Raw genomic sequence first — 22,459 nt, 5'->3', positions numbered from 1 at the left:
AGATAAATGGATAAAGAAGATGTGGTAAGTCACACACTCACTCTCTCTCTCTCTCTCTCTCTCACACACACACACACACACACACACACACACAATGGAATATTATTCAGCCATCAGAAAGGATGAACATCTACCATTTACACTGATGTGCATGGAACTGGAGAATATTATGCTGAGTGAAGTAAGTCCATCAGAGAAAGACAATTATCATATGGTTTCACTCATATGTGGAATATAAAAAAATAGTGAAAGGGACCATAAAGGAAGGGATAAACTGAGTGGGGAAAAATTAGAGAGGAAGACAAATCATGAGAGACTCCTAATTCTAGGAAACAAACAAAGGATTGCAGAAGGGGAGGTGGGTGGGGGAATAGGGTAACTGGGTGACAGACACTAAGGAGGGAACATGATGAAATGAGCCCTCGCTGTTAAACTGTATGTTGGCAAAATGTATTTAAATAAAATTTAAAAAAAATAAAGTCCACAATATCGTTGGGTTATAGTCAGCATTTAAAAAAAAGAAAAAACACTCCTCTTCATCATTCGTGAATTCATTCTTATTTACCCACTGCCCCACTGCCTACCATGTGTTTGGCACTATACTCAGTGCCAAGGATACAATGATGACAAAACAGAGAGAGACTCCTAGGTGGCTCAGCAGTTGACTGTCTGCCTTCGGCTCAGGGCATGATCCCGGTGCCAAAGGATTGAGTCCTATGTCAGGCTCCCTGTGAGGAGCCTGCTTCTCCCTCTGCCTCTTTCTCTATGTCTCTCATGAATAAATAAAAATTATAAAAAATAAAAAAACTTTAAAAACCAGAAATAATGCCCATTTTAGTGGACCATAGAATCTACTGGGAAAGTAAAAATGAAACAATAATTACACAATTAATTTCTTATGTTTCTAAAATATGTTGAACCTATACCCAATATAAGGATTTTGAACTTCTCTGAAACACACTTGTCCAAATATCCACCACACTTCTTTCTTTATCAAATTCAGGACATCATTCAATGATAATCTTTTCAATAAAACCTTCCCTGACCATTCTATACAAAAATGGTACTCCCCACTCCAACATTCCCTATCACCCTCCCTGATGTACTTATTGTTCTCTAGAATATTTATCACCATCAAACATACTTATTTGCTTATTATTTGTATCCCCAGTAGAATATAAGTTCCACAGGATAATTTGTTTAGGCTGTTGATTAGTATCACTCAAAGTCTAGAACAGTGCCTATAATATGGTAGATACTGAATATTGTTGACTAATGAATAAATGAGTACAACGAAGGAAAGTCCAAGTATAGTGACAGTGTATAGAAGAAGAAACCATTAATTTCATTTAAACTAACATACACAGGGACGCCTGGGTGGCTCAGCAGTTGAACATCAACCTTTGGCTCAGGGTGTGATCCTAGGGTCCTGGGATGGAGTCCCACAATGGGCTCCCCATGGGGAGCCTGCTTTTTCCTCTGCCTATGTCTCTGCCTCTCTCTCTCTCTCTCTCTCTTTCGTCTCTCATGAATATATAAATAAAATCTTTTTTAAAAATTTAAAAAATAAAAAAACTAACATACACAATGTTATTATTCATATACATGTTATGTAATAATTAAATAGCACTTATAAATGCTATCATTCATGTCTATGGTATTAATTTAAGCATTTTGTTTCAGATTTTCTGTAATTCCTTTCTTATTTTTAAACACTTAAAGTATTTATAACAATGACTTACTGCTAAAGAGATTCACAATTTTATTCCAGAAGGAATTCAACATCTAACAAAATGATTTATTCTTCATTCTATTAACTCTCTCACCTTAGAAAATGAAGACAATATGGGATGTACTATTCTACCTGGATTTGATATTACCATACTCCTTAAACTAGAGCAGGCAACTTATTTTTCAGAAATGAAAAACTAAAAATAAAGAGAGAGAGGGAAAGGACCTAAAATCACCTTCTAAGGTTTATAGTTTGATTACTTTCCTTTATATGCTTAGTGCGTGAAGATTTTATACAATTATGGCACTTACAGCTAAACACCTAGAAAAAAAATTGTCTCAAGTTTAGTGTATCACAGTCCAAAGGACTATGTGGCCTGACAAAACTCTTGTTTTGAAGAATGATACTATATTTTTATACATACATAAATATAGTATATTTATACTTAAGCAACATTAACCTATCATTTAAACAAGTATTTAACAAGAGTCATTTTAAAAATATTTAAAAAGATAAAAAGACCCTGAGACAGAGTTTTGAAATTCAATCACCTATCATTTGAAACCCCAATAATCAGAGTCAACATGATCTTCCAGCAGATAAAGAAAAAAAAAATGAAGTTACTATAGTATTTCTAATAAAATGAGTTTGTTATGAATAATCTATGTGCACAATGGAATTTTTCAAGTCCTCTAATTTTTCTTGATAAAAACACAACTTATAACAAGTAATTTGAAGAAAATACTTGAAGAAATAATCTGCCCCATTATACTGTGAAAAATCTAAGATTATTAACCAGCTATCACCAGGACTCCCAAAACACATGTATTCCTTTCCCCTAATTAAGAAAATCAGGAGCCCATGGGTGGCTCAAGTTGGTTAACTGTCTGCCTTCCACTCAGGTCATGATTGCAGGTCCTGGGATCAAGTCTGCTTCAGGCTTCGTACTCAGTGGGGAGCCTGATTCTCCCTTTCATTCTGCCTCCCTCCCCACCGCCCCCCACCCACCTTGTGCTCACTCTCTTGCTTGCTCTATCTCAAATAAATATAATCTTTAAAGCAAAAAAAAAAAAAAATCAGTAATCATACTAACAAGAAAGCAAAAACAAATCTTCAGGTAAAAAATACAGTTCAATCTAATATCTATTAATATCTACATCCATACTAAGTTTTCAAACACACAAAAAAACTAAAGAATGTTCTCAGTTCTCCATCATTTAATTATGTGGATATTCCTCAAAGTATCTATAAAAATTAAAATCACTATAAAATAGTTTCCTACTATTACACACATTTGCAAATGTTACTATTCATTTTAAAAATATACTCTATATTGTAAAACAAAGCAAACAACCACAGAAATGTATAAAGGATAAAGAAAAGGTCATAGGAAACTTACCCTCTAAAATAATAATTCACGGTTACCATTTCTGCACCCTCTCTCAAGATATTATACTTAAATATAAATAATCTTACATTAAATGATTCATTGCATATATCCTATTTTATAGCCTACTTTAATTTATTAGTAAAGAACACCTTTCATGTCAGCCAGTATATATCTTCATATGTCATTATCTTTAAAGGCCCCAGTGTATATTACATGCTATGTATTACCATAACTTACTTAACCATTTTCCTTATTAATAAATACTTGAGTAGCTTCCATTTTTTCATCTTTTAAAATGCACTATCTATAATACAATGATTGGGACTTTCTTCACTACAATGCCCCTTACTCCAAAACCTTCTTCACAAAACAGAACTCATTTATTCAAGTATTTTTTAAGTGCCCATTACGTTCCACTGACTGTTCTAGGCAATCTAAATTCCACAAGTGTAGGGACTGATTCCATTTTAGCCACTTCTTTATTTCCTATGTTTAGCGGATTGTCCAGTATATAGTAGACTATTATATATGTGTTGAATGAATGGATGATCATCCTTGTTCATTCATCCCTTCACTTTTTTGTGTTGACTCTGAAATTAGCTGTTTTCTTTTCTTTTTTCTTTTTTTTCCACTCTGCAGAGTAATGAGCCTATACATGTCTTTACCACTCACAATGCACGCTCACTACTGGGAGCCAAGTAGATGAATATGGAGAAAAAAGACAGTACTACAGAATCATCTTTTGGGACCTCTGCTTAGGTGTGTTTAAAATTTTCAAAGTTTCTTTCAAGCTTCAAAACATCATCCTTAGGAAATGTGAATCTAACAGCTAGCTAGCTGTATGTTTTCCTTTGGTCTAACATTTCAGTGGAAAAGAGTAGTAGTAACACTCTCCAAAAGGTCCAGCTGGCACACACAGAGAAACCTTAAAAATCCAATTAAACTGAAAAATCATGATTGAATTCATAAAAGATTTATACTGTTTTTCCAGGAAAGATTCTTTGAGAGAGATAAAAAGACCATTGAAATACCAAAATGTTTATATTCTGATCAAATTTTAGCTTTTAAAATTGCTATGTAATAGATCTGTTGAGATATCTTATTTAGAGGTTATACAAACCTATTCTGTTTTCTCTCATTTGGAAAATCCAGGTACTACAGAGATTAAATTAGAATTACAAACCTGGGAAGAACCTTGAGACACAGAGTTCATCCTTCTGCCTTTTACTCATTTACACTTAGGCCAGTTTACATACATAAGAAATGTATCCACAACAAAGAATTACTCAGCTCAGGGTGGAGATGGGGTTAGGAGATGTGATCAGAGTTAAGGTGGAAGTCTGGGAAAAGAAATGTTAACTCACTCTAAGAATGTTTTCATTAGAGAAAATTGTTTAGAGGAATGTCATGATTCAACTTCCATTTTAGTATGGTTCTAGAATTTGTGCTTGAATGTTAAATGCACATGTTAAATACATATGCTTGAATGGAACATTCATGTTGATAATGGTCAAGTATTTTGCTTCCTAACTGGTAAGAACAACATGCAAAAATTTAGTAAGAGAGGATGTTGGTTTGTATTAGATTGTGAATACCTCTTCAACTCCAAAAAGCATATGCTACCTATCAGTGTGTTCTTATTAGCACACCCAATTATTATCAGATTGTAAGTTCTTTAAGACAGTATATCATGATTTTATAATTTTTTTATAAATTTATTTTTTATTGGTGTTCAATTTGCCAACATACAGAATAACACCCAGTGCTCATCCCCTCAAGTGCCCCCCTCAGTGCCCGTCACCCATTCACCCCCACCCCCCGCCCTCCTCCCCTTCCACCACCCCTAGTTCGTTTCCCACAGTTAGGAGTCTTTATGTTGTCTCCCTTTCTGATATTTCCTACCCATTTCTTCTCCCTTTCCTTCTATTCCCTTTCACTATTATTTATATTCCCCAAATGAATGAGAACATATAATGTTTGTCCTTATCTGATTGACTTATTTCACTCAGCATAATACCCTCCAGTTCCATCCACATTGAAGCAAATGGTGGGTATTTGTCATTTCTAATGGCTGAGTAATATTCCATTGTATACATAAACTACATCTTCTTTATCCATTCATCTTTTGATGGACACTGAGGCTCCTTCCACAGTTTGGCTATTGTGGACATTGCTGCTATAAACATCGAGGTTTATATCTCCACTATTTAGACTACCCAATAGGTATTTAATAAATATTCATTGGTATCACTGAAAATATAGGTATTTATCTAGTCCATGTAAATAAAATTTCATTACCACAAAAATTCTGAATATTATAATATACTAAAAACATATTGCTACACTTGAACATAGATACTTGCACAACAAAGTTCGCAGCAGCATTACTCACAACTCAAATGTCCACTGACAGATGAATGGATAAACAAAATGTGGCACATCCATAAAATAAAATATTATTCAATCTTAAAAATTCTGATACATAGTGCAACATGGATGAACTTCAAGGGCACTACGTTAAGTGAAAGAACTCAGTCACATAAGAATAAATATATGATTCAACTTATAAGAAGAACCTAAAATTGCCAAATTCGTATAGACAAAATTAAACAACAGTTATAGGGGTGAAAGTAAGAAGAAATGTGGAGTTAATGTTTCATGAGTACAGTAGTTTGGGATGATGAGAAAGTTCTGGAGATGGTAGTGATGGGTGTACAACAATGTGAATGTACTTACACTGAATTACCGTGTAATTAATGTTACACTGAATTACATACTTAAAATGGTTAAATGGTAAATTTTATGTTATATGTATTTTACCACAATAAAAAAGGACAAAAAATATATTACTTTATAAATGGCTTGCCCAAATAATACTTTATAATTGTACAATTACAGAATTCTAATAGATCTTAACATTAAATTATTAACAGAAAAAGGAGTTAAAAAATAAACACCCAGTTCTAAACATATCTGGATTCTTTAAAAAAATGAATACAAAAAAAAACCCAAAAAACAAAAAATACCTTAATGAAACAAAGTTTATTTTGATTTCAGCAATAACTGATAATGCATGCATTTATTCTAACTTTGCAAATCCTATGCCTTATGAAAAAAAATACTCAAACATATGTTTATCTATACTCAAACATAATATGTTTATATGTGTTAACATTGACACATAAATTCATCTCCACTTCTCAGCAGAAACTTGTCTGCACTTAAATGTTTTTGCAATTTAGTTTTCATTCTATTTTCTTTTATCTTTTTCCTTGCAGGTAAAAACTATGCATGCAAAGACTATTCTCTTTCTGCGACATTTTCAAGGCAGTTAATAATCTGATAAGAAAAACAGCATGTCAAATAAAATGATAAAGTGGGAATTCTTGAGAGTGATTAACACTGTGTACACTAAACGATTTCCTAACCTTTGGGAGATGTATAAGAAAATAAGTTAAAATTTACATTCATCTCAACATATACAAAAGCTAGCACAACTGCTACAGGACACAAAGACAAAGATATTTTTGCTGCTAATTATTTATAAAAATGATTCACATTCAAATAAATCTAACTGAAATTCATGGAACTACATAATATCCTTAAAAATACAAACTTCCTAGTTCAGTACAATATACCACACACACACATCAATTTTTATTCTATGATTATCTCAAAGAAATTATATTGATTTAACACAGTTAAATTCAACAATATTGATTTAATTCATAACTAATTTAACATGATTCATTTATGAGACTTGACCTTAATTTACCAATTAAACTTCAATATTGGTTAACTACATCTTTCTCTGGTAATTCACAAACTATAAAGTTTTCAGCACCAATTAATTTTCCAAGATCTGTCCACAAAACCAGCATTATATACTAAAGTCTCACTAAAAATGAAGTTACCTAAGATAAAAAGAGAAGCAAAGACGGAGGCATATTCAAGTGTTTGACTTCCTTAGTAACCTATTAAGCAAAAATTAGGTAAACTATTGTAGAGTCCTCCCACAAAACAAAAACTAGAGATGTGTCTTTCCTTATTATGTACTTCTTAAATATATTCCTAAAAATATATTGGGGATTTGGTGTCCAGAAGATCTGTCCAACAAAACTCACATATTTACATAAATTTTTAGCAGTTTAAGATTCACATTCAGATTCAACAAAAACTTCTTAGACTACACTATGAATTGAACTCCAACCCACAACTTTATAAAATAGACATTAGTGATCTTATGTTAAAGGAAAATAGGGTTCAGAAAGACAAAATAATTTGAACTTATAATCAGTGACTGGTGATCACATTCAAGAGATGGCATCCAGATATTACTGATACCAAAAGGAAGGAGGAAGAGAAGTTAACACTTGTTCCACGTCAAACATAACCCAGGCACTTGGCACACATTTCCTCATTTAATTCTTACCACTGTTTTGTAAGGTAGGCACAATCTCCATTTTGAAGATAAACTAAGGTAAGAAGTTATTTGACTTGATCAAGGTTTGTACAGAAAATAGGAAGCTAAAACAAGAAAGAAACCCTGGGATTATTAAACATTGATAGATTTTGTCCTCAAACCATAATTGTGATCCAAGAAGGGAAGTTCATTTGACATGTTTTATTTTTGTTTGGGGGGTTTCTTTTCTTTCTTTTTTTCTTTTTCTTTTTTTTTTTTTTTTAAGGGAGAGAATGTGTGAGCAGGGGGGGTGGAGAGAGGAGCAGAGGGAGAGAAGCTCAAGCAGGCTCCATGCCCAATGCAGAATCCAACAAGGGGCTTGATCTCATAACTCTGAGATTATAACCTGAACCAAAATCAAGAGTCAGACGCTCAGCCAGCTGAGCCCTTGTTTTCAGTTTTATTTGTTTTTCTACAGAAAAGGGATCAATTTTATCAAATCCATTTTAATACAATTTCTAATTCCTTTAAAGAACCGTATCTCTTTTGGTGACCCCGGGAAGGTCACTATCATGAGTCTACCAGGCAGACAAATGATAACAATGATTCAGTATTTAGCATGCAAATAGATGTCAACTCAATATTAATCCAATAATCCAATAGGAAAACACTGAATGCCTTTTGTCATTAGAATAGCTTTGTTAAGAATTAGCCCTTCTTGGGCAGCCCAGGTGGCTCAGTGGTTTAGCGCTGCCTTCAGCCCAGGGCCTGATTCTGGAGACCCGGGATCGAGTCCCACATCAGGCTCTCTGCATGGAGCCTGCTTCTCCCTCTCTGCCTGTGTCTCTGCCTCTCTCTCTCTCTGTGTGTCTCTCATGGAATAAATAAAATCTTTAAGAAAAAAAAAAAAGAATCAGCCCTTCTTGAACCAGGTGCTAATTCTTAAAACAATACTTTGAGCAACAAAGAATGAGAAAGTTTAGAAAAAGATGGTGAAATAAATACTCCTCCTCATTCTACCCAGTGCCCCTACATTTCACTAATTTAAACCTACAGTCTGGTCCCTGCTAGCATAGCTCTATAGGACAGCAAGAGCAGGGAGAAAAAGTCTCAGAATGGGAAAGAAACACACCATTTCATATATAGAATCAAACCTCAGTCATTTTCATCTCTCCTTGAGGAAATTGGGCAACGTATCATTCAAACTATTGTCTTCTACTGGCCGATATAACCTTCTAAAATCCAATTAGAATATTCTCTTCCTTTATAAATTCTCACCTATCCTTTCCCATCTGCTTCTGTTTGTACTCAAAATCTACTCAAAAAAATAATAAGGCAGTCAGACATCCAGTGCTCTATTATTTGGGAGCAAAGGTCAATAATTATCATACACTGGCCAAGCCATGAGGTATTCATATTTCACAGTAATTTTCTAATTTTGCCACATGGAATCAAAAAATTGTATGAAATATTCCTAGTAGCTAATGAATGAGAGAGTGCCGGATAGGTTTCATTTATAAAAGTATATAATTCACATATACTTATTCATTAAATCAAACTTGAGGCCAGAAAAATGTATTAAATATCACAATAAAATCGAAGTTCTAAAATTCTTACCCTAGAATATGTAAGAGGTAGAGGGGAGGCAGGTGATAATTTGTTGTATTTTTTTAAATGAATCCTCATCTTTCTTTTCTCTGATCTCGTTTATGATGCAAATCCTACAGGAAACAAATTGAAGTCTAAAATGAACTCTGAAGTTTCTGAATAATACCATTTTCATTCTTTTTTTTTTTTAAGATTTTGTTTATTTAAGAAGGAGAGAATGCGCACAAGCAAGAGGAGGGAGCAGCACTATGGGAGGGAGAGAGAGAGAGAGGGAAAGAATTTCAAGCAGACTCCCCACTTAAGCATGGAGCCCCGGGAGGTCTCAATCTCAAGATCATGACCTGTGCTGAAACAAAAGTAGGATGCTTAACTGACTGAGCATCCCTACCATTTTCATTCTTGAGATGTGTATTCTGCTGTTGTTGTATGAAGTAATCTACAGATATCAATCATACCTGGTTGATCAATGGTAATGTAGAGTTCAAATATGTCCTCACTGATTTTTTTGCCTGCTAGATTTGTCCATTTTTAATACAAGAGTATTGAGATACCCAACTATAATAGTGGATTCATCTATTTCTTTTTGAAATTCTGTTTTTGCCTCACATATTTTGATGCATACATATTAGATCAACTAAGAATAAGAAAAATAAAAGTTATTTTAAAGTTATTCAAAAGTTAAAGTTATTTCCCTTTTTTAATGTAGATCCAAGTTTCTGGCTTATACAATTTTCCTTCTCTGAAGAACTTCTTTTAATATGTCTTACAAGGGAAGCCCACTAGCAACAAATTTTCTACATTTTTGTCATCTGAGAAAAATCTTTATTCTCTTTCTCTTTTAAGGACAATTTAGCAGGAAACAGAATTCTAGATTGTTGGATTTTTCTCTCAACATTTTAAATATTCCACTCTACTCTCTTCTTGCTTGTGTGATTTCTGAAGAAAAGTCAGATCTAATTCTTACCTTTGCTCCTCTATAGATAAGGTGTTTTTCCCCTTCTGGCTTCTTTCAAGATTATTTCCTGTTTTCTCTGATTTTCTGCAGTTTGAATATGATATGCCTAGGTGAAGTTTTGGGGACACTTACCCTGCCTGGTGTGCTCTAAACTTCCTGGATCTGTGATTTGCACTCTGCCATTAACTTAGTCAAATACTCCCTGATTATTGCTTCAAATATTTCCTCTGTTCCTTTTTCTCCTTCCTCTCCTTCTGGTATTTCCACTATGCATATATTATACCTTCTGGTTATTTTTTAATTTTTTTCAGGCTTTTTTCTCTTTGCTTTTTAAATCTTTTTTTTTCTTTTTAAGATTTATCCATTTGAGAGAGAGAGAGAGAGAGAGAGAGATTGAGAGTCTCAAGTAAACTCCATGCTGAGTACAGAGCCCAACACAGGGACCCCAAGAACATGACCTGAGCTGAAACCAAGAGCCGGACACTTAACCAACTGCACCACCCAGATGTCCCTCTTTGCTTTTTAAGTTTAGATATATCCTTAAACTCAGACTCTTTTCTCAGCCACGTTCAGTCTTCTAATAAGCCCATAAAAGGCATTCTTCATTTTTGTTACAGTGTTTTTTATTTCTAGCATTTCTTTTTCTTCCATAGAATTTCCATTTTTCTACTTATTGTCCATCTGTTCTTGTCTATTTTCTTCATTAGAGCCCTTGGCATATTAGACATTAATTGTTTCAAATTCTTGGTCTGATCACTCCAAAATCCCTGCTATGTTTAAGTGATTCTGATGCTTGTTCTGTCTCTGTAAACTGTGCTTTCTGCTTTTTAGCATGCCTCATAATTTTTTTGTTGGAAGCTAGACATGATGCACTGGGTAAAAGAAGCTGTGGCAAACAGGCATTTAGTAATGTTGGGGTAGAAGAAATGTTCTATAGTCCTATGATTAGGTCTCAGTTTTTTAGTGAACCTGTGCTCCCAAGTTATGACCTTCACAAGTTCTTCTCACTCACTCCACACGTTCCCACCACCCAGCCCTACCCTTCCCCCACAACACACACATGCTGTAGGTCGAACAGGATAGCTAGAGAAAGAACAGAATGGCTAGAATTGGATACTTCTCTTCCCCTACATGCAAGGCTAAAATGAGTTGCGTTTTCCCTTTCCTCCAGGTCAGTTAGGCTCTGATAATACCTTAATAGGTTAGGCACTGATAAAATAACTACTTTAGAGCAAATCTCACTGAGAAAAACAGAATGACTAGGCACATTTCAAAATGATAGCATTTTTCTCTAAAATGTCTTCACTACGAAGACATGGTAGAGTTCCCGGAGGTAAAACCATGAAAGTGTGGGGTTCTTAAACTTGGGCCCCCCTGGAGTTTTTACCTCAGACTTGTCCACACTGACAATTCATTAATTATATTTCACTTTTTTTCCTACCCAGTACTGGTTCCCTTAAAGGTCTCTGCTCTTACATTCTGCTAGAATAAGTTGTCATTCTCTATATTTGCCTGTCTGTCTCTTCAATTTGGGGTAGTAGCTTGCCTTGTGACCTCGCCTCTATAAAAAAAATCTAAGAAAAGTTGAAAGATTTTTCAGTTTGTTCAATTTTTTACTTACTGTTAGGACAGAGTGATAACATACATGTCACACCAAATAATCACTGAAAAATCTCCATTTTTGACTTTTACCTTCACATTTTACTAGTTGGTAAAATGACATATAACACTCTTATGATATTAAGGAGAAAGAAAAAAATAAAGACGTGTATTTGTCTCAATGGCACATAAATTACCTAAAACATGATTGATCATAGGGTTCATCTATAAGTATCACCAAAATGCAAATTATTAAACAACACATTTCATCCTTGGTTTCTGAAGCAATGAAAACACATATATAATAAAAAAATTATAGGGATCATTTAGATCCTGCATTATTACTACAAACTAAAATATTTCCTAAATAAAGATCTAAATATTAGATTTCCATAGGGGCTTTTTAAAAATCTATCAGTAAAAACTGCAATCCTCTGATATCTTTGCTGCTTAATTTACAGAAAAATAAAGCCTACTTCTAATTCCTAAAATAGAGTTATAATGCCTTCTAAACAAACTTAAGTTTTCAAATTCTTCCTCTGGAGGTAAAAAAATCAGTAAAAAACTAAAATTTGTATGTGAAATTTGACATTTGGATGCCAATTCCCAACATTTGCTATCACTATGCAATTAACCTTGATAAATTAATTTACTTAGGAAATCTTAGTCCACTGTATAGTGCTGTCTGCTGTTCTTGGAACGAGAAATGCAGCTGATATTTTTTTTCCAAATTACACTGTAAAACAGCTCATTACTCTTTATATTATTGACCTAAACTTTATTCAACTGAGTTTTAACATACTTAATCAAAGACATGCTGGTTAAACAAGATGAAAATATCTAATTCATCTTAAGAAATTTGAAAGCATGTTGCAAATAAGCTCCCAAAGAATGTCAGAATAACCAAACACAAGGGAACATATTAACAGTACCTTCACTTCACATAAATACAACTTTATTTTATTATTATTATTTCCATATCTGTGATACATTAGGTACAACAGACATTTCTGAGCCCTTAATATATTGAACAGATGGTGAACCATTACAAAATTAGGAACAAGGGTAACATCTTAAAGAATTACTAATAATCTTGCCCTCCAGCCAGAGGAGAGGCTGCAAAGTTGGACAAATAAATTTTCCTACAACGGTAATGAGGAATTAGGGTGAAATACATAAGAAATTATTTGGGGATGATCACAAAAAGCACGGAGAAACATGACTACAGTAATAAGCAAAAAAATATATACATATGCAAAAGCTCCTAGAAAAAAGATTAATAGACCCAAAAAGATGTTGTCAAACAAGAATGAAGATGGATGCTTGTGAAAGATAGAAAAGACTGCTGTAAAAGTTCCATTCTTAATTTGCTAAACATAAAATATATTCTTGAAACGCCACATTCCTGCAATCCTCAAAAAAAGTCAATATCTAACTAATACTAAGACTTAGAACTTGGTGTAGTTTCTAGCTAAAGTAATAACTAATAAAAAATGGAGTCAATTATGTAAATTCACAAGAGATAAATGAAAACACCAAAAGCAAAAAAAAAAAAAAAAATTAAGACTCTAGTCATGTCAAGTGGTTATATATGTAAAAATAAACTATTCTGGTGAAAATAGCTAAGAGACAGGATAGCCTAGCAAAGGAGCACAAAATATACTCCGATCCTAAAAAAAAGTCACATGAATTTTAGAAAGTCACCGATTATTTCCGGAGCTGAAATAATGTAGTCTCAGTAGAATATCTTGAGGAATGGTGATACAGCATCAATAAATAATACAGTGCTTTCTGGATAAAGGGACACTACCTAAAGAGAAAAGGATTTCCTAACTTTTAAAGAGAAAATGTTGATTTATTAATAAAGTTATTTCAATACTAACTGTGATAAACAGCTTACCTCCCTTCCACTGGAACATAAGCTGATATTTCCAAAAGATATTATTGCTTGAATCTGGGTCTCTAAAATTATCACTGTTCAAATGAGAAAAGAAAAGAGTAACAATAATTATCTACAATTATACGTATTCTTTATTGTTAACATGAAACATATCTCACATAAAATCTCATAGACCATTAAAATGAGACACATGTTCCTAGGCTTGAAATCTCTAGAGGTAGATTCTTTGAAGACTGAATAGTTAAAACTAATTAAATAATTCATGATTACTAAATGTGAATACATTTTTTTCTAACTAAAAAAAAATTAATATTTACTGTCCTCACACCACTTTATTTTTTTTCCTTAAAAAAGAACATGGAAAAGAAGTTCAGCTATACAAAAAGGCTCACTGGAAAATAAAATAAATAAAAATAAAATAAAATAAAATAATAAAATAAACTAAACGGGGGGGGGGGGGGGGTGGGCGCTGAGGGGTGGATATTCAAACAGCTTCAAGGACAAAAAACATGTTCCACACCAGATCATATTTACAGTTCCTCATCTAGAATTCAACTAACATCCAACTGCAGCAATCAGCCAAGCTTGGCAAATTAAAATAACAGTAATTTTGACAGATTATGTTCTATAAATATTCAAATATGGGCGTTTATGTACATGCAAGGGTCTCTATATGCCAATCAAAATGCTTTGTTTAGGATCCTAAAACTGAGCTTTTTTTCACCTTTCTTTTCTGTAGGAATCCCCTGAATCCTTAACTTTCATTTTAACTCTTTCACCTCAGCTGATAAAGGGGCCAATTATTTCCCTATTCATAGCCTGAATTATCATCCATAGCCTGAATTAAAAATTCAAGGATAATACTCATATCAGAGAAAAAGAAAGTACCTAGAATCTTTGAAAAATCTAAGTCTGTAAAGAAAAAAAGAAAGATCCAGGAATGGGGATGAGGTGGATACAGAGACGGGATATTAAAGGATGGCAACTGAATAAAAGATTAATGTTTTACACATGTGACCACTTATGGCTTGGTAAAGTCCAAATGTAAAGAACAGTTAACAACTTCATTAATTTGGGCTGCATCTAAAGTTCCATTAAGACAAACTACCATTTATTTGGGGTGCTGGGTAGCACAGTCAGTTGAGTGTCTAAATCTTGGTTTTGGCTTAGGTCACGATCTCAAGTTTGTGAGATCGGGCTCTGCACTCAGCACAGAGCCTCCTTGAGTTTCTCTCTCCCTTCCCTCTGCCCCTCCCCCCTCCTGCATGCATGCTCTCTCTCTAAAATAAATAAATAAAATATTTTTAAAAAATAAAAATAAAATAAAAGACTATTTGACTCAAGGCAAGACTCTACACTTTGATGACACGTTTAAGTACATGAAAGTGTCAAGAGTGGGGAAATGCAATTAGTATAAACTTCAAGTGCAATTTTTGAAATCTGTAGATAGCTCAATCTAATCAAGAACAATGGCTCTAATGAAGGCAAGATATCTGATACATGAATTTATTAACTGTCCTCCTATCCTATATCTCCCATTAGTCAGTTTCCCTGAAACACGTATGCAATTGCTGAAAAGACCCAGATGTTCCAGGAAAACTGTAAGTGATAGACATGCCTCTGCATCCAAAGCAGACAATGCAGTCAGACAAAAATTCAACCCATTGAGAGGCATATGCCCTTCTGGTTCCACCTGGAAAGAAACAGTTAAAAAATCTCAATTAAGATTGCTCAAAATATTTCTAGAAAGTTAAGCCTGCAAGAAACTTTCCCCTTTTGATCACTCATAAAAAATAGTTTTACCTTTAAAAGTAAATGTAAAAATAGTTTTACTTTTAAAAGTAAACTTTTAAAGTCAGACATTTAACCTACTGAGTGAGCCACCCAGGTGCCCCAAGTTTTGTATTTTAAATAAGGGATCTTAAAAAATAGAAACCCCTTTGAGAGCTGAGGAATTAGTATCTAATGATTAAATCTCAGATCTCAAGAAAGCCTGTGACAGAGTTATCTTAGAGCAAGTGGCCCCATCCCATGCCTCTTAATCACATTAACTAGACAAGTTAATTTAATAACTCCTTTCATTCCAAACCCTAGACTTATAAGAGCATGTGGGAGTACCAGTAGCTAAGAAAGAGACCAAGAGACCAAAAGCCTATGCTGTCACGTAACTAAAAAAGGAGAAAACTATATGTGCTCATTATTTAGCTATTGTCTTTCAGCTCCAAACCCACCCTTTCATACTCAGCATAGTGATACTGAAAACAGAACCCTGGAAACTACTCTTCTCTTTTGTCAGCCAGCTGCCTCATGCTGCCAATAAGGGCCATAAGAAGGAGAAACTTGATTTTTCTAGTCAGCACTGCCTTAGCACAGCCCCCCCCCCCCCCCCCCCCCCGCCACTCCAGAAGTAGCCGTTGGTGACAGCCACCACTTTTTCCAGACTCTCAGAAGTATCAGCAGCAGCAATAGGATGCAGGAGGAGAGACTCAGGGAGTCACACTTCTTAGTCCAGTACAGTAAAAAAGAAAACTTCAGGATATTAGCTGCCTTCCATAAAGAGTTCTAACCAGCTACGCTTTATCATCCCTACAGATGCTTAAAATGATAGAAGACAAAGTAAAGGAAGACATAAAATGGAGCTTCTTGGTTTAATGGCTCTCCTTTGAATCACTAAAGTAGTAGCTTTTAATGCTGTCTACACGTGAGAATGAATTAGAATATTTTTTACAAAAATAATAAAACAGTAATAATGATGATGCTCAGAACACAATGCCAGAGACCTGATTTAACTGGTCTGAGATGGAGCCTGGGCATATTCAAAAAAGAAAACCAAGACAAAACAAAAACTGGAGCACGTGGCTGTAAAGTGCGTGACTCTTGTTCCTGGAGTTCTGGATTTGACCCCCTACTCTGGGTACAGAGATAATTTAAAAATAAAATTTAAAAAACAAAAAACAAAAAACACTCAAGCATTTATAAACTACTGATAGAGGGACTGAGAATCACTTAATAGAACATTCCATAACTTTAATACTCAAGGTATGGCCTAAGGACTTAGCTATATCCAGATTACCAGCGGAATTTATTAGAAAGGTAGCTTCTCGGGTCTTACTAAGAATCTAACAAGATCCCCGAGTAATCTGTGTACACATTAAAGTTTGAAAAACAACATCATTCTATAACATAATGAAAAAGGTTTGAAAGTTTGTGTGTCCAAGTTCCAACCTAAAAATAACTAAGTTTAATTTGGGTTGTTTTTTTTTTTTTAACTTAAAAACAAAACAAAACAAAACAAAACATCGTGGGCCTAAACTCACAACTCTGAGACCAAGAGTCATGTGTTCTACCAACTGAGTCAGTAGGGCACCCCTAAATATTTTTATTTTAAAGTCTACTAGAGTTTACTAAGAATACAATATTAGTAAGTGAATAACTTTTAATAATATTTATTTATTCAGCCTATATAATTTGTAGGCATTGTTCTTTACAAAATGATTTAATCCTCAAGATACGTCTACAAACCACATCATTTTATAATTCCTGTGTTACAGATAAGAAAACTCAGGCAAGATTTATATAAATAGTTTGCCTTAGGTCACACAATTAGTAAGTGGCAAAGCTGAGAATTGAACCCAGAAAGTCTTAGCTTATACTTAACCACAAAGTAAGGAGAAGGTTTATCAATACCATCCCAAAACATTCTGAAATCATTCAGGAGAAAAGGTATAATTATTGTAATAAGAATATTATACGAGTAAAGGAAAAAAATCAGCGTGCTTCTCTGGTTAAAAAAAAAAAAAAAGACCAATAGAGTTGCAATAGTAATATAATTACATCAACACTGGGGATCCCTGGGTGGCGCAGCGGTTTAGCGCTTGCCTTTGGCTCAGGGTGTGATCCTGGAGACCCGGGATCGAATCCCACGTCGGGCTCCCGGTGCATGAAGCCTGCTTCTCCCTCTGCCTATGTCTCTGCCTCTCTCTCTCTGTGACTATCGTAAATAAATAAAAATTTAAAAAATAATAATAATAATTACATCAACACTGTTAGGAGTCTGTGGCCACCACTTAAAACAGAGAGGAACATGATGAAAATAACTCAGGAAGTTGCTTAGAATGACAACACTGTTAATATTTTAGGATAAATGATAAATATATCAATACTTCATGGAAAGACTATCCCATGGAAGATTTCTGGTAATAATTACTTTGTTACCTACATTTGGGAAATAACTGAAAGCCCATGTTAGGAGATATATTCTCCTCAATGCTTCCTTAATTCACTACTACAACTGCTCCTACAACTACCATCGCAACTACCCTCAGAAAAGTAAAGTATAAAAGGCTATAATTATTTTTCACAATGAAACAGGCATGACATAAATTTAGTCTAATTTTTTTCCTCACTTTACCTCATTGCTCCTAACATCACAAAAGGTCCACTCTCAGCTTCTGTCATAACAGAAGTAAAAATTCCAGTCCCATTACGACCCAAATGTTACTTTTGAAAATATTAAAGACGGGATCCCTGGGTGGCGCAGCGGTTTAGCGCCTGCCTTTGGCCCAGGGCGCGATCCTGGAGACCCGGGATCGAATCCCATGTCGGGCTCCCCGTGCATGGAGCCTGCTTCTCCCTCTGCCTATGTCTCTGCCTCTCTCTCTCTCTCTCTCTGTGACTATCATAAATAAATAAAAATTAAAAAAAAAATTAAAAAAAAAAAGAAAATATTAAAGACAACTTTTAAAGAAGTCAGACAGAGGCTGTCAGTTAAAGGCCTACCAGTAAGCTATAATAATTCATGTGAATTCTAAATAGCATGATAGAATAGCCAAAGTTCCCAAAGGTAAATAATGTAACTTTACCAGCAAACAGATTGAATTTAAAATATATAAAATTATATGAGTATTTAAAGCAAAGCAACAATTTCTAAGATGTCTTAACCTCATTCCATCCAAGCACACTCAAAAAAAAAAAAAGTATACAGTACCTTTTTCATGAACAATGACAAAGCTCTGGTGACCTACTTGCTGAGAATGAACAAAACTATAGATATTAAAAATAGAGTTGCTTAACCCATAAGAGCCATGAAAGTGGATGCTGGAACAAGAAAGATTTAAGGACTAAAAATACCAAAGCAAAGACTTAACTGAAATTCAGTCTTCTAAACACCGAAGTATAAAACTATGATTGAAGCAATTCACTGGTTCCTTTGGGTAAGGTTTTACCTGAAGATTCTAAGAAAGCTGAGTTCCAGGGACACCTAGGTGGCTCAGTCAATTAAGCATCCAACTCTCGATTTCAGCTCAGGTCATGATCTCGGGGTCATGAGATTGAGTGCTATGTTGGGCATAGACACTGCTTAAGATTCTCTCTCCCCCTCTCCCTCTGCACCACCCTCCCCTCCCCTCTTCCTCCTCTCAAGAAATAAAAGAAAAAAAAAACAGAAAGAAAGATAAAGAAAGAAGGCAAGCAAGATGACAACCATGTGAAGCATTACATGGATGCAACCTGATTTCCCAAAGAATGGATTAAGAGTCTCAGGAAGCCAACATTGACAAAACCCAAAAGAAGCATGCTCTTAGAAGGCAAAGCAACTGTCAAAAAACACAGAAGTGGAGTATTCTTGATATGACTCTTTATTAACCAATATGAGTAACAAAACTACCCATACCAAAACTCCTTGAAAATTTCCATCAAGTTTTAAGTATCCATATTAGTTATGTAAATTATTTGTGGTTATTTTTTCCTTCTAGTTAAAACCAGAAAATCACTCTCTTCATCTCTCCACCTATCTTCATAATGTGTTCTCAGTTTGCCTTCCTTTGCTACTCTATTCCAAAAGACTACATTATTTGAATAATAAAGTAAAATATGATCTATTTATGAAAAAATAAAATATGCCTCAAATAAATTATATTTACTAAATGAGTCAAATGACTAATCACTATTCTTCCTACCATCATACCATAGAAAAATCATATTATACATCATGTGTAAAAATTTAAATGGAAAAAATTTACTACCTTCATCACCAATAGAAAGCTTATCGTATCAAAGAAAAATATTTAAAATCACTCGACTCTCTGTGTCTCTCATTAATAAATAAATAAAATCTAAAAAAATAAAATAAATAAAAATAAATAAATAAAATCTTTAAAAAGCAGGGGAGGGCACCTAGGTAACTCAGTGTTTGAGCATCTGCCACCTGATCAGGTCATGATCCTGAGGTACTGGGATCAAGTCTCTCATCAGGCTTCCCACAGGGAACCTGCTTCTCCTTCTGCCTCTCTGTGTCTCCCATGAATAAATAAATAAAATCTTTAAAACTACACATTTTAACAAGCTTCTTAAGTGATTATGATGCAGATTATCCTTGAAGCATGCTTTCATATATACTTCACCTTCAAACCACTCTCCACTTCCCTGTAAGTCCTTTAGATCTGACCAGACTACCCACTCCTATCCCTCATCTTAACAGTTTCAACTTCTGATTAAATAAATACTTAGAACTAACACAGAGAAAAAATAATAGCAATCAGTTGTTGGACATATATTACTATGGGCCATGAACTTTACATAATCTGTTACAGATACAAGAATTAAATGACACGGGACAGTCCAGGTAGCTTAGCGGTTTAGTGCTGCCTTCAGCCCAGGGCGTAATCCTGGAGATCGCGACCGAGTCCCATGTCGGGCTCCCTGCATGGAGCCTGCTTCTCCCTCTGCCTGTGTCTCTGTCTCTCTCTCTGTCTCTCATGAATAAATAAAATAAAATAAAATATATTTTTTTAAAAAAAGAATTAAATGACATATTGCATGCAAAGTCTATAACAGAGTTTTTGGCTAAGATAAGTAAATGCTCATTAAACTAGCAGCTACTTGAAACGAATATCCACATAATACTCTGCGTATGGATGTTTATAGCAGCTTTATTCATAACTGCCAAAACTTAGAAGCAACCAAAATGACCTTTGGTAGGTAAATGAAAAAGTAAACTTTGATACATATGAAATACTATTCAGCCCTAAAAAAGGAATGGGCTATGAAGCCATGAAAAGACATGGAGGAAACTTAAACTGAAACCAGCCAATCTGAGAAGGCTACATACTGTGTGATTCCAACTGTATGACATATTAGAAAAGGTAAAACTATGGAAACAGTAAAAAAAAAAAATATATATCAGGGGCTATCCTTGGGTCAAAGTTAAGGAAAGAACACAGGAGATGAAATAGGTAGAAAGGAGAAAGGATTTTTAGGGATGTAAAAATACTCTGTATGGCATTATAATGATAGATACATGTTATACATACATGTCCAAACCCACAGAATGTATAACACCGAGAATGAACTCTAAGGTAAACTATAGACTTTGGGCAATTACAATATGTTAGTATAGGCTTATCAATTACAACCAATGTACCACTCTGATGGGGAATGTTGCTAACGGAAGAGGTTATGCACATGTAAGGGCAGGGGATATAAGAAAAATTTCTGTAACTTCCTCTTGATTTTGTTGTGAACATAAAATTGCTCTTTAAAAAAGTCTTTATTATTAAAAAAAAAAAGTCTTTATTAAAAGAAAAGAAGAGCAGCACGTGGGTGGCTCAGTCAGTTAAGCATCTGCCTTCAGCTCATGTCATGATCCTAGGGTGCAGGGATCGTGCCCCGTGTCAGCTTCTTTGCTCAATGGGGAATCTGCTTCTTCCTCTCACTCTAACTCATTCACTTTCTCTCAAATGAATAAAAAAATCTTAAAAATAAGTAAATTTAAAAATTCTAAAAAGGAGGAGGAAACAGTAAGCTGCTATTATATTTAATACGAGATTATTTTGTAGGTATGAACCTAAGACATGGTTGTTACTTATTTCCAAGTTGCAGTTGAGAAAACTAATTTAATAACTTGCCTGGGCAAATAATTTGCCCAAGAGATAGTTAAGGAGCAGAAAAAGAATTCAAGATAATACCTGTGACTCCAAAACCTGACCTCTTTACTCGAACCTAGGCTAACTTCCTGAAACAGCAGGGCACAAAACCATTCCATAGTCATAACTACCCTTTACAAGTATTTTCCCAAATCATCCCCAGGTCAATCATGACCTAAGCATGTCTCATAAATGTTACTATATGACTAAGAACTGAAAGACAAGCATAATTCTATGATGGGCAGCTAAGGACAGGTAATTATAATAACCAAAATTGAGTATGGGTTAATGAATGAACTACTTTACATTAAAGGATGTTCTACTTAAATATAACAAATATTTAAGGAGTATTTTATGTTTTCACAGCACTTTAAAATTATAAATTAGCAATAACTCCACAACAAGCGTCAGTATGACTGTTAACATTCCAGCAGACAATACGAACAGACAGGTAAATGAAATCTAGTCTAAATCATTAAGCTGTTTAACTCAAAAACATTACAAAGTCAGTCTCGTGACTTCTCACATCTAAGGACTGTAATCCTTAGTTAAGAGTATAAGAAGCTATAAGAGGGTGAATTCAAAACAACCAGGAAGATTTCTATATTTCATCCATACAAAATATAACATAATAAATACAAAATTCAAAGTTCCCTATCATGATGCTTTCTACTCAAATTTTGTAAAATCTGATTATGTTCCTAATGATTAAGTTTTTTTGTATGAATCATTTATTTTTTTAAAACATTCTGGACCTCCTCTCAGAGCATCTGTTTTCCCCTCATCTCAGCTCCCCTCAAATGGCCATCATTTTCTTTCTCCCAAGTACACGTTTAGCTTGCCTGTTTCCAACCAGCTATCTCCAAAGTGGTAAGCACTGGTTTCCACAAACCTCCCCCACACTTGAACTACATTCATAACTAGTAAAATATAATTATTCATGCAATATAT

At 34.3% G+C, this 22,459-nt stretch overlaps 1 protein-coding gene across 27 annotated transcripts in view; it reads right to left on the bottom strand.

The window, feature by feature from the left end:
- The window catches only part of FUT8 (fucosyltransferase 8), a 298,682-nt gene that overhangs the window by 182,112 nt on the left and 94,111 nt on the right, over positions 1-22,459 (bottom strand). For 9 of the 27 annotated variants that reach the window (XM_026008394.2, XM_072761727.1, XM_072761716.1 and 6 more), the window contains one exon: positions 13,587-13,660. The exons of 12 other annotated variants lie outside the window; for them this stretch is intronic. The gene's annotated coding sequence lies outside the window, so the exon portion shown is untranslated. Of the gene's footprint in view, positions 1-9,141; positions 9,246-13,586; positions 13,661-22,459 lie in introns of all 27 variants that reach the window. 6 more of the 27 variants (XM_072761717.1, XM_072761722.1, XM_072761719.1 and 3 more) reach the window with 2 other exon arrangements.

Source organism: Vulpes vulpes, chromosome 6 (genome assembly GCF_048418805.1).
Source record: "Vulpes vulpes isolate BD-2025 chromosome 6, VulVul3, whole genome shotgun sequence".
NCBI classification, from domain to species: domain Eukaryota; kingdom Metazoa; phylum Chordata; class Mammalia; order Carnivora; family Canidae; genus Vulpes; species Vulpes vulpes.
Note: the sequence above shows the minus strand (reverse complement) of the source record. Positions and strands in the feature narration are given on the sequence as shown.